The sequence below is a fragment of the Capsicum annuum genome, chromosome 9 (genome assembly GCF_002878395.1).
Source record: "Capsicum annuum cultivar UCD-10X-F1 chromosome 9, UCD10Xv1.1, whole genome shotgun sequence".
Classification (NCBI taxonomy): Eukaryota; Viridiplantae; Streptophyta; class Magnoliopsida; order Solanales; family Solanaceae; genus Capsicum; species Capsicum annuum.
This window is the reverse complement of record NC_061119.1, coordinates 183318327-183332867: the sequence shown is the minus strand read 5'-3', so window position 1 is coordinate 183332867 and position 14541 is coordinate 183318327.

Below are 14541 nucleotides of genomic sequence, written 5' to 3'. Positions count from 1 at the left end.
CATTGACTGACGAAATATTACTGAGATTACTGAGTTTTCCTGAGTCATGAGACTGACTGAATTCTACTAAACATGGCTTGACTGAGGGTATCTTGAAAACTGACACTGGGTCTAGGTACACAACTAAATTGTCGGGTACACGTACCCCCAAGACTCAATAGAAGGAAATTGACAAGGCATGACATTCTTGAATATATGCCCAACATCAATAATCCATAATACAATAAGTTGGAGATTTCATGAAGTACAAGTTCTAAAGCACCACAATGGCTACACATATATCCATAATTCATTGGCAAAGACATTTCATCAAAACAATGGAATGCATAAACTTGTATATAAATGGGTATTTCATATTATCATACTAGTATGACACTTTTCCTTCACATAGGCATTTAATCGAATGCATGAGGAATATGTTTTTGGTTATACAGTCATCACCACATCTAATAATCTTGGATACATCAATCAACGTGTAAATTTGAGGGTTTATCATGATTATTATGTAAATCACCACATCTTAGGGTCAATCATTGGAATATGAAATTTCAAACATGAATTAAAATCCCACAACATCATGAACATGAATTTTAATTCAATTTAAATCATGAACAATCATAAATACACAAATCTTGGATTTTGAAAAGAGATTCTTGAGCTTCATGGGTGAAAGGGACCCATGAATCAACACATGACATACCTGGGTTATGAGTTTCTTGAAGTTCTTGGACTTGAAGAACTTGAATTTCTTAGTTTCTTGAAGGAGGATTTGGATCTTGTTCTTGGGGATTATCTTTGAGAGAAAACCCTAATTTGATGTTGTAGATGGATAATGAAATTATGATCCTTTATATGATATTATTATGGGTTACAACGGGTGGAAAAAGACCCAAATACCCTTTCAAAAATAACTGAATAAACTATGTGATGGTGGGTGCGACGGTCCATCGCTGGGTCGACAATCCGTCGATCCTAACCATCGCACCTGGGCAGAATAGAGGCTCGCTACCTCTGCTACAACATCTTGGGCGATGGTCCGTCGCTAGCTCGAAGGTCCATCGGTACTCATCGTAGCACCTCTGGGCAGTTTTGACTACTTTCTGTAAAACGGCCATAACTTTTTACCCCGATACCGGATTTGGATGAAATTGGTATAATTGGAAAGCTAATTCAATTTCCCACATGACAAAAAGTGAAAATCTTAAAAATTCTATGTATATAAAAGTGGATTCATATTTTAAAGTAAGTTTCTAACATACTTGGGATGATTTAAAGCTAGGTAGAAGTACGGGGTATTACAATATCTTCCCCTTGAGAACATTCATCCTTGAATGAGACTGAGTGGGAGGGGAGAAGATAAAATAATGTACATACTGAACATGAATAACTGGAACATGATCTCATGACTGACATGGCTGATAACTGAATATATATCATACTGAACATTCATAGCTGATGCATGAGTAACTGATTTATGACTGCATGACTGAATTACTGATAAGAAAAGTTTCTCATCAAATTAAACATGCATATCTGATGCATGAATACATGACTAAACTGACACATGAATGCATGAATAACTACACAATTGTACTTAATACCAAGTTTATAATGGAATTTTGAACATAAAATGGATACCAAGCTTGTCACTGAAATCTAAACATGTAACTAAAAAGCTTAAGGAGAATTGTTACCTTGAGCTATATTTGAGTCAGCAGAGAAGAGGTGAGGATACTTGGTACGCATTTCTACTTCATCTTCCCAAGTAGCTCTCTCAACTAACTGATTTTACCAAAGAACTTTGACTAGAGGGACTTCTTTGTTCCTCAGTCTATGAGTTTGTTAGTCAAGAATTTTGACTGGAATCTCTTTATAAGAGAGGCTATTCTAAACATTTATGCTCTGTATAGGGACTAGAACTACTGGGTCACCTATGCACTTCTTGATAACAGAGACATAGAAGATTGATGATCTGACGATAGATCTGAAGGCAATTCAAGCTCATAATCTACCTTGCCAAAGCGACTGAGAATTTTTAAGGGACCAACATATTGGAGGCTGAGCTTTTCCTTCATGGGAGAGATTTTTAGATAGATATAATCACCAATCTCAAACTCGATATCCTTTCTGTGCGCATCTGCATAAGACTTCTGTCGGCTCTAAGTAGCTTGGAGTCTTTCTCTAATCAACTGGACTTTCTCTTAAGCATCGAATACTATGTCAGGCCCTATGACTGAGGCCTCACTAACTTCAAATCAACCAATTGGAGATCTACACCTTCTACCATAGAGAGCTTTAAATGGAGCCATCCGAATACTGGAATGATAGCTTTTGTTGTGTGCAAACTCAATCAAAGACAAGTGGCCATTCCAACTACCCTTGAAATCGATTGCACACACCCTTAGCATATCTTCTAAAGTTTGAATGGTCCTTTCTGCTTGACTATATATCTAAGGATGAAAGGTTGTACTGAGATGAACTTGGGTACCAAGACCCTTTTGGAATGCTTTCCTGAAATGAGAGTTGAATTGGGTACCTCTATTTGAGATAATAGATAATGGAACATCGTGCAATCTGACCAACTCTCTGATGTAGAGTTTGGCATAATCCTTGGCTAAATAAGAGGTATGGACTTGACAGAAATGGGCAGATTTGGTCATTCTATCCACAATGACCTAAAATGAATTATACTGGCAACAAGTACGAGGTAAACCTGTCACGAAGTCCATGTTCACTTCTTCCCACTTCCAAGTAGGAATACTGAAATCCTGTATAGATACACTAGGCTTCTAATGCTCTATCTTAATCTGCTTACATGTAGAGCACTTAGTCACAAACTCTGCAACATCTCTCTTCATCTCACTCCACCAATAAATTTCCCATAAGTCGGGGTACATCTTTGTGTCCATGAGATGAATAGATTAGTGCATACCATGCACTTCTACAAGAATACACTGCCTTAAGTCGTCTACACCTGGAACTCACAGACAACCGTAACAACACAGAACAACATCTCCTCCTTTGGAGAAAACCTCTACTTCCTAATCGTTGACTGACTCTTTCAACTTAACTAGAATGGGATATCTATCTTACTTTTCTTTTACCTCAGAAACTAGAGATGATTCTGAACTACTCTGAACCCATATGTCACCCTCCTCTGTATCGACTAAGTGAACGCCTAGTATGGCAAACTCATGGATTTCCTAAGATAACTTCTTCTTACTATCCTCAACATGAGCAACACTACCCATAGATAGTCTACTAAAAGCGTCGTCCACTACATTGGCCATGCTCGTATGATAAAGGACACATGTCGTAATCTTTCAAGAGCTATAACCACCTTTTCTGAAAAAGATTGAGATCTTTCTGAGAAAAGACATGCTGAAGGCTCTTATGATCTGTGAACACATGTACATGAACTCCATATAAATAATGCCTCTAAACCTTTAAGGCAAATACTTCAGCTGCTAACTCAAGATTATGAGTAGGATAATTCTTCTCATGGGGTTTAAGTTGTCTAGATGCGTAGCCTATGACCTTACCCTGCTACGTAAGGACACAAACCAAACCTACTCTTGATGCATCACAATACACTATGAACCCATCTGGAACATCCGAAAGAGCTAAGACTGGAGCTGAGGTAAGTTGAGTCTTCTACTCCTAAAAACTCTTCTCACAAGGATCTAACCACTGTAACTTAACTTTCTTCTGAGTCAATCTGGACAGAGGGGATGCAATAGAAGAAAATCCCTTAACAAACCATCTGTAATAGCCATCCAAACCCAAGAAACTCCTGATACCTGATGGAGAGACAGGTTTGGGCTAGTTTCTACCGCTTCGGTATTTTGAGGATCAATCCTAATGCTATCACCAGAAATGATTTGACCACGAAATGCTACTGACCTTAACTAAAACTAGCACTGACTAAATTTTGCAAATAATTGATGATCTCTAAGAGTCTGAAGTATGATTCTGTGATGATCTGTATGATCACTTTTACTGCAGGAATAGTCCAGAATGTCATCTATAAAGACTGATGAATATGTCTAACTACAGTTCATCAAGTCCATGAAAACTATTGGGGCATTGGTAAGACCAAAGGACATGACTAGGAATTTGAAGTAACCATACCGAGTATGGAAATCTATTTTCGAAATGTCATATTTTTTGACTTTGAGCTGATGATAGTCTGATCTAAGGTCTATCTTAGAGAATAACCGACACCCTGAAGTTGGTCAAACAAATCATCAATTCTGGGAAGTGGATACTTGTTCTTGACTATGACTTTATTAAGATAATGGTAATCAATGTACATTCTGAGAGAATTATCTTTCTTGAACACGAATAAGACTGGTGTGCCCCACGGGGACACGTTGGGTCTGATGAATCCCTTATCTAGGAGATCCTTCAACTGCTCTTTCAATTCTCTAAGTTCTGCTGGTGCCATTCTTTATGGAGTAATAGATATAGGTTGAGTATCTAGAAGAAGATCAATGCCGAAGTTTATTTCCCTTACGAGAAAAATTCTTGAAAAATCTTCAGGAAAGATATCTGAATATTCATTTACGACTGGGATTAATTCGAGACTGGAAGTTTTAGAACTAGTGTCCTTAACTCAAACAAGATGATAAACACATCCTTTAGATATCATTTTCCATGCCCGAAAGTAGGAAATAAGCTGACCTCTAAACGTTGAAGTACTACCTTTCCACTCTAGGACAGGTTCATTTTGAAACTAAAACTAAAATATTCTATTTCTATAGTCGACTGTGGCATAGAAAGAATGAAGCCAATCCATGCCGAGAATGATATCAAAATCAGTCATCTCTAGTTCGACTAAGTCTGTTGAAGTTACTTTTTGAAATATCATAATCGGGCAGTTCCTGTATACCCGATGGGCTATGATGGTTTTACCCAATAGGGTAGAGACTGAAAAGGGCTCTTCTAATATTTCAGGATTGGTTTTGAAATCGCCTGCTATATAGGGAGTAACAAAAGACAAAGCAGCTCCTGGATCTAGTAAAGCATAAACATGCATATAAAAGATCTGTAACATACTAGTAACAACATCAGGAGAATTTTCCTGATATTGACGGGACTGGAGAGCATAAATTCTATTTGGGTGTTGCCCACTAATAGCACTGGAGGTGGCACCCTGCTGGTTTGGGTGACCGGACTGAGCTGAGAAATGGTTCTACTGACCCTAAGGAGCTTGCTGAGGACAATCTCTGACTTTGTGGCCTGGCTTGCCATACCCAAATCATACATCGCTACTAGCTCTACAAACACACTTGTGGTTCTTACCACACGTCTGACAAATGAGATTAATTCGGGCATTGCTGACACTGCTCAGAGACTTAGAGCTTGGCGCTCTATCTCTACTACCATCCCTGAACTTAAGAGCTGGAGCACTAGCTGAAGAAGGAGCTGGAACTGCTGACTTAGGACGAAACTGAGAACAGTTTCCTCCTTCTGATTTGGGCTGAACAAAGTTGAAACTACCTGTCCTTGCTCTTTTATTCTTCTTCTCCTTAATCTTAATCTCTTGCTCCTCTATCTGCTGAGCATGAGTCATAATCCTGGCTATGTATATGTCACTATTCAACATCGTAGACCTGCACTTATTGAATACACTATCATTCACCCCAGAAACAAACTTACTTTTCTTAGCCCTGCTATCGACAACCACATGAAGAACATATTTGTCTAATTGAGCAAACTTAAGAGAATACTCTTTCACCGTCATGTTGCCTCGCCTGAGGTTGACAAATTCTAACACTTTAGCTTCTCTTAGATCTAGGGGAAAGAATCTATCTAAGAATGCAGTATCAAACTTCTCCCACTCAATAGGCCCTGCATCTATGACCCTCTCTAACTTCTACTATTTGTACCAAGTGTGAGGAATATCCTGCAACTGATATTCAGCTAGCTCCGCACTCTCACTAGAAATAACCCTCATGATATCCATAACCTTCTGAACTTGATCAAGAAATTCCTGAGGGTCCTCATTGACTTAGAGCTAAAAAGGATGAAGGATTCATTCGGGTGATGTCTCGAATCCTGGCTGTAGCTAAATTGGCCACTGGGTTGGTCAGTATGAAAGCCGGTCGTTCATTCTGAGCAGCAACCGACTGAGAAAAGTTAGTGAATGCAGCTCTGAACTCTTTATAAGAGACATGTTTGCCCAAAGGATCTTTGAGCTGAAGGGATGGCTGATTCCCATTTCTTCTTTTAGGAGGCATATTCTGTAGAAGAAAGAGGGAAACAAATTAGACCAAACTGAGAGATTGACTTAAGATTATGCTTACTGGCACGACATGAATACTGAAAGAAAGGAAACTATTCCTAAAATATCTTGTAGCATCCTGCACATAAATGTGGTATGCAATACATCCATGTACAAGACTCTACTAAATGCGACTTTCAGACTTCCTGGGACTATAATGAACCTTAAGCTCTAATACCAAGTTTATAACGCCCTGAATCTGGTACCCGGAATGTCACACGATGATCATGACCCCGAAGGACCATAAGCTAAACCATGACTGATATCTGTACCTAAACACTACATAATATACTGTATAAATGTGGAAATAAAGGCTGAAAGGCCATAAGGTTCAAAGATCTGATAAAACATAACATCTGATAGTATGGTATATTAATACCAAAACAACTGAAATAACTGACTAAACATGCTAGTCTGAAAGCCTCTAAACTGTCTGAATAAGGAGTTGATGGGACATGTCCCCAACTAACTCCAACTACTGAAATAAATTAATTAATAAGATAATAAAGTAATGGTCATATCCTCGAAGGATGAGGATTAACTGCTAACTCTGACTGCTGAGACTAGAATGCTACTAATGCTTTGGAGCTCGTGCTTCTGAACCTATGGTATAAAACACTATAGCACAAATACATCAGTACGTTTAAATGTACTGGTATGCTTGTGAGGTAGGCTAAATACAAAGGGTTCATATGCATGAACTATACTAACTGACTGGATAACATGAACGTGAGACTGTATGCATGAATACATAATAACTGTAACTGAGTTTGATGATAATATTATTACTAAACTTGAGTACTGATAACATGAGATACTGATAACTGTATAACTGAAATAACTAAAATAGAACAACTGTACCTGACAGTCTAGGTTCTAATGAAACTAGTTGAGTTTTGTACTATTCTGAGTTGACTGTATTGACAATTCTAAATTCTGTAGAACAATCTAAGTTCTAGTACTGAGACTGATATGGAAAATATAACTGTGGGAAGTATTCATCTAACCGACATACCATAATTAAAGCAATGTAGCTGAGTTGGGGTCCAATCTATAACCTTAATTTGAAGGGCGTCAATACCGCACCACTAGTAAGGACAAACTGTAAGTGATCCCTCATCTAACAGTTACTCTAAGGAGAATAGTGGGACCCTCATCTAACAGGTTAATTCACCTCATCAACCCTCATCTATAATTCACCTCATCAACCCTCATCTAACAGGTCAGATGTATCAACCTACGCTGGCTACGTAGTTCTGGAGCACAAGGATTGCTTCTAAGAATCACACTCTCTACTCGCAGGTGAGTTTCGATCCTTGGTCTCACTCGGTGTTGAATCCTACTCCCATCTAATTAGACACTAAATTAATTATACTAATCTGACTAGACTAAGTTTACTAAGTTTTGCCGACTGACGGAATATTACTGAGATTAATGAATTTTCCTGAGTCATGAGACTGACTGAATTCTACTCAACATGGCTTGACTAAGAGTCTTGAAAACTGACACTGGCTCTAGGCACATAGCTAAATTGTCGAGTGCACGTACCCCTAGGACTCAATAGAAACAAACTGACAAGGCATGACATTCTTGAATATATGACCAACATCAACAATCCATAATACAATAAGTTGGAGATTCCATGAAGTACAAGTTCTAAAGCACCACAATGGCTACACATATATCCATAATTCATTGGCTAAGACATTTCATCAAAGCACTGGACATGCATAAACTTGTACATAAATGGGGATTTCATATTATCATACTAGTATGGCACTTTTCCTTCACATAGGCATTTAATCAAACACATGAGGAGCATGCTTTGGTTATACAATCATCAACACATCTAATAATCATGGATACATCAATCAACATGTAAATTTGAGGGTTTATCATGATTATTATGCAAATAACCACATCCTAGGGTCAATTATTGGAATATGTAATTTGAAACATGAATCAAAATCCCACAACATCATAAACATGAATTCAATTCAATTTAAATCATGAACAATCATAAATACACAAATCTTAGATTTTGAAAAAAGATTCTTGTGCTTTATGGGTGAAAGGGATCCATGAATCAATACATTACATACCTGGGTTGTGAGTTTCTTGAAGTTCTTGGACTTGAAGAACCTGAATTTTTTAGTTTATTGAAGGAGGATTTGGATCTTGTTCTTGGGGATTATCTTTGAGAGAAAATCCTAATTTAATGTTGTAGATGGATAGTGAACTTATGAGCCTTCATCTGATATTATTAGGGGTTAAAATAGATGGAAAAAGATCTAAATACCCTTTTAAAAATGACTTTAAAATAACTGAATGAACTATGTGATGATGGGTGCGATGGTCCATCGCTGGGTCGACGGTCCGTCGGTCCTGACCGTCGCACCTGGGCAGAATAGGGGTTCACTGCATTTGCTGTAATGGATTGGGCAACGGTCTATCGCTAGCTCGATGGTCCGTCGGCACTCATCGTCGCACTTAGGTAGTTTTGACTGCTGTCAGTAAAACAATCATAACTTTCTACCCCGATACCGTATTTGGACAAAATTGGTATCGTTTGAAATCTAATTCAATTTTCCATATGACTAAAAGTAAAAATCTTAAAAATTCCAAGTATATAAAAGGGGATTCATCTTTCAAAGTAAGTTTCTAACATACTTGGGATGATTTCAAGCTAGGTAGAAGTACGGGGTATTATAGAATAACTGTAAGGTGATTTTCTAGATTAATGAAATTTAGCACAAAGTCACCATTTTCATATGATCACTAATGAAATGATGTTTAATGTGGATATGCTTAGCCTTAGAATGATGCACAATATATTTAGATAAGCTAATAGTACTGGTATTATCACACATAATAGGCATTTATTGAAAAAATAAGTCAAAATCAAGTAATTGATGCATTATCCATAATATTTGTGTATCGCAGTTGCCAATAGCAGTGTATTCAGCTTTGATAATTGATAAGACAACCGATGTTTATTTCTTGTTATGCTATGAAATTGAAGCATACTTAAGAATTTGACAGGTCCCACTAGTGCTTTTACGATCAGTTTTATCACTAATAAAGTCAACATCTTAATAGCCAATTAAAATTAAATCAAAGTTTGAGGAGTGGAGGTACCATAATTCGATATTTGCAGTTCTAATGATATAGCAAATGTCATACCCCCTTTTTTCGAAAAGGATTGGATTCACGTTTGAAAGGATTTTATTATTAAATGAAAAAAGATAAAATTTATTTCGAAAATGATTCTTTTTTATTTGAACTCAAAGTCACCACTTGGCATAGATCGGGTGTGCCAAGTCACCTTTGGAAATTCTTTTTCAAAATGATTTGACTCTTTTATCCATAAGCAGAAATTTTAGTTAAGGAATTCTATTGACTGAGAGGAAGGTGTTAGGAATACCTTGGTCCTGTGGTTCGACCGCGATCGCTTCGTGGAGTATATCGTCTAGTACAACACTATAAAATGTATAAACCAATCAAAACACACAACACACAAAACCAACAATCAAATAATCAAAACTCTTAAATAATGTCTTGTCCAAATTATTTCAAATCGAAATAAAATACTGAAATTAAAACCTAAGATATTCTAACTAGCCTACACTATGCTTTACCCGATGTCTCAAGCCTTAATCACGATTGGTCTTCTGATTACAAAATATTGTGGGACATTACTCGGTAATAAATACAATGTATCTCAGGGCATTCCCCGACCAAATGAGTACAAGAAATTTGGATGCAATTGAATAAAAGTTATTCAACACATTTAAATATTCAACGATCACAATCCTTATGTTTTGCCTACCTGACCTACCATTTCCCTACTCATTTCAATTTATCATGCTTCTATAACATTTAACATCATCAATGAATTAAGAATAATTTAAATCCACTTATAAAGATGAACCCCTCCCTTAATTTCCTTTTTAAGGCATAAATTTCACGTGAAAATAGCTATTCAATCATATTAACATCAAATTTATACCATAATCAACTATTCAACATCAAACATCCATAAAACACTCAAACATAATCATCAAAGCACATAATTGTGATACCAATCCAACAAATTAAGATAAAAATGGAGTTAAAGAGTTAGAGATTTCGACCTTTTGAATGCTTTCGTGCGACTTATGAAGAGAATAAGTTGTTCCAAAATAACCTTGATGGGTATCAAATATCGACTATGAACCAAACTACAAACATGGAATATTCACAAAATCCAGTTCGAACAGAAATCCCCGAACACGAATCAAGCAACTCAAAAACCAAAAATTACAAGAAAAACTTAAAACCCTACATGACCGAAGCTCCGACAAGCTCAGACAACGACAAAATCCATGAAACAAGTCGGTTTCCAGTGACCTTAGCATTCTCTCAAGGGATTTTTCCTAAAAAAATTAAAAAAAGAGATTTTGGGGGATTTCGTGGCTGGGTAGATTAGTTTGTGAGTTGGAATCAAATTTGGAAAAAATTTCACCAAAAAAACTCAAAAATAAACTGGATTCTCGTCGGTTTCACCATTCCAATCGTCTCTTGACTATTTTTAATCGATTTTTGCCTTTCTTCCTTTCTAACTGTTTGAATCAACCCTTTTTTATGTGAATATTGATGAATGTGTGTATTGATGTTTATGTGTGCACTATATTTGGGTGTAGCTGTGTGTGAGTGATGGATCTATGAGAATCAAGAGATTTATGTGTGTATACAGTGAGGCAGCTCCCCTTTCTTTTGTTGTTTGTGTGTAAATATATGGTTAGAAAATGTATTACGAGTGATGGTGTGTGTGTATTGTTAGTGAGAAAAATATGGGGTAGGGGTATGTGGGGGTAGGAGTGTGAGTAGTTAGGATAAGGTGAGGTAATTAATTTTGATTGGGTGGGTTGTTAATTTGTTGAGAGTTGGTTATTTTTTTGTCATTTTCAGGAAAATCATCAACTAAAATGGGGTGTATGGTAAGGTGGGTAAATGGGTAAATTTGACTTCCAAGAGGAACAAAATTAGGTGTCTACAAAGCGTTTACAAACGACGAGACAAAATTTTAACCCAGCTATTACTCAAAAGAAAGAAAAAGGACAGAGTACTAACGAGTCTTTATTTAGGATATCCTACCTACCCAAGTTATGAGAAAATCAAGTCACAGGTATCTCAAAGGGTTGGAATAAGAAGGACTATGCTGAGTTGGAGAGTCGAGTGAGGTCTTGTCGAGGTTCTGGTCCACGTCTCTGTCATTACATCAAAAGTGAAAATTAAAAGTTAAAAACATAAATAAAATTACAAAAGTCATATCTATGCATGTTTTCTTGGCTCTTGGCTTGCTATTTCATCACCCTATTCTCCAGGTTGGCTCCTGATTTGAAATTTCCTTACTCTGTTCTCCGAGCAAGCTCCAGACTTGTAATTTCATCACCTTGTTCCTTGGCTTTCAATTTCTTCACCCTGTTTTTCAGGAGGGCTCCTAACTTGCTATTTCTTCAATCTGTTGACTTTCAATTTCTTCACCTTGTTACTTGACTTTCAACATTTTCACCTTGTTGCCTGACTTTCCATTTATTCACCCTGTTCTTCAAGCACGCTCCTAGAATCACATCAAAACTAGAAAGAAAATTATCCTAAACAAAGGTTATGATAAAAATATCACTTTTTAATAATAAAGTCCCATTTTTCAAGAGGGTCTTAAATGATGCCTTCAATAACATGAATTAAAATTTTTTCCCCAGTTTATCATCAAAAAACTTTTGCGAATGTCAAATCTAATCTAATTACTTGCATGTTGCAATGACGAATCCAGACTCTGATCAAGAAATACATCTCTTGAGAGTAAAATTAAATGACCAAGACTTGGAAGTATATATCCTAAGAATTAAAGTGAGGAATTCCAATTTGAAAGAGTATCTTCTAGAGATAAAGGTTTAAGTTAGGAAGTATGCCACCTGACAAATGAAAACTGATAAGGAAGTGTGTCTCCTAAGGGTTAAGTGCAATGACTAGACTAGAAAATTTGACTTCTAGGAGTGAAGGTTCAGTTTAGGAAGTGTATCACCTAATGAATAAAACTTGAATTACTCAGATAAGAAGGTGCATCTCCTAGGGGTTGGATGGAAGGACTCAACCAGAAAGTGCAACTTCTAGGAGTAAAAGCTTAAGTTAGGAAGTATGTCACCTAGCAAACCAAACTTGAACTACCCTGACAAGGAATTGCATCTCCTAAGGGTTAACTACTCAACTAAAAAGTACATTTTCTAGGAATAAAGGCTTAAGTTAGGAAGTGCATCATCTAATAAGTGAGACTTGAATTACGCTGACAAGAAAATATGTATCCTAAGGGTTAACTACTCAAAAAGAAAGTACATTTTCTAGGAGTAAAGGCTTAAATTAGGAAGTGAACCACCTAACAAGAGAAACTTGAATACCCACCAAGGAAGTGTTTCTCCTAAGGATCAAGTGGAATGACTCGACTAAAAAGTGAATTTTCTAGGAGTCAAGACTTAAGTTAGGAAGTGCATCACCTAACAAGTAAAATTTGAATTGCCTATTCACGAAAAATACGTCTCCTTACAAATGCCACTTGAATTATCTAGATAAGGAAATGTGTCTCCTTACAAATGCCACTTAAATTACCCAAACAAAGAGATATGTCTCCTTACAAATATCACTTAAATTACCCAGATAAGGAAATGTGTCTCCTTATAAATACCACTTAAATTACCCAAATAGGGAAATGTGTCTCCTTACAAATGCCACTTGAATTACTCGAACAAGGAAATGTGTCTCCTTACATACGCCACTTGAATTACCCAAACAAGGAAATGCGTCTCCTTACAAATGCCACTTAAATTACCCAGACAAGGAAATGTGTCTCCTTAAGATTAAATGGAAGGACTCAACTAGAAAGTGCGACTTCTAGGAGTGAAGGTTCAGTTTAGGAAGTGCATCACCTAATTAATGAACTTGAATTACCCAAATAAGAAAGTGTGTCTCCTAAAGATATTGTATTGTGAGTTTTACCATGATTTGGATTACCAAATCTATGCAGTAACATTGCCTCTTGCATTTGTAGATATGAGAAATGACGGCCTTTGATGTTTATGCTTTGAAGTCCTTGATTTAAAGGTAACATGTGTTCCTGTTTCATACAAAGAAAACTTGTGAGATTAAAACCGTGGTGGCTGGTTCGTGGCTTTACCTTTTGCGGAAATTGCTCTTGCCCTTGTCATATTTAATCTTGCTTTCAACCATTAGCATTTGTCATTGACTTGCTGCATTATTGACCCAAACTCAAATAATGAAGAATGACTTTGAAACAAACATAGTATCTCTGCTTTGTCATGCTCCTCAAATAAAACCCTTTGAACCTTGGTATTTTCATGAGTTCCCAAACTTGTCTGATGACAAAACTTTCTGCATGCCTTACTTCAGCTCAAAATTATGTCTCTTTCATGTGTTGGCCTTTTGTCTTGCTTTGTACAATTGAAGAAGTTGGTAGCCAGTTTTGAAATCTTTTCTCACTTGCGTTGACATTGATTTGACTCAAAGAGAAAAGAAAAATGACTTTTTATTCAAATAACTGACTCAAGAAAACACAAATAAAAAAATATAAAGAAGAAAGAATAGACAATAAATGCCTCCATTGAAACAGAGAAAAGAAAAAATTATCTGAAAGTGATAGTCAAATCTAATGATTATGACATGCATTTTGGATTAAGCTGCCTGATCTTTCCATCCAAAATCTCTACCAATTGTTCTTAAGTTAATGACCCGGAAATTGAGTTACGTTCTTGGGCCAATTGCATTCAGAGACCTCATTTGGCTAGTGACACCTTGAAGAGTTTTTGCCAACAAGCCTCTCATATTTTTTTTCTCTCAGCTCACTATTACCTTATCGTGTCCTTGAGGATTTTCACCAATGAGACTTTCTTATTTTTATTTCTCTCTACTCACCATTAACTTACGATGCCCGTGAGGATTTTCAATGATAATAATCTTTCATTTTATCTCTCTCAACTTACTATTGCCTTATGTTTTCGTGAGGGTTTGTACCAATAAGACTCTCTTATTTTTATTTTTATATTGATTCCTTATGCTGAGGAAGACAAGTATTTTCCAAAATGCATCACCATATGTATTGCATTCTTAGCCTTATCATTCTCAAAGATTGATCTAAAGGTCTTTCTTTGGTTATAACTTGGGTTTTGGATAAGGTTAGAAAGAAAGGATGGAATGAGGCCCAA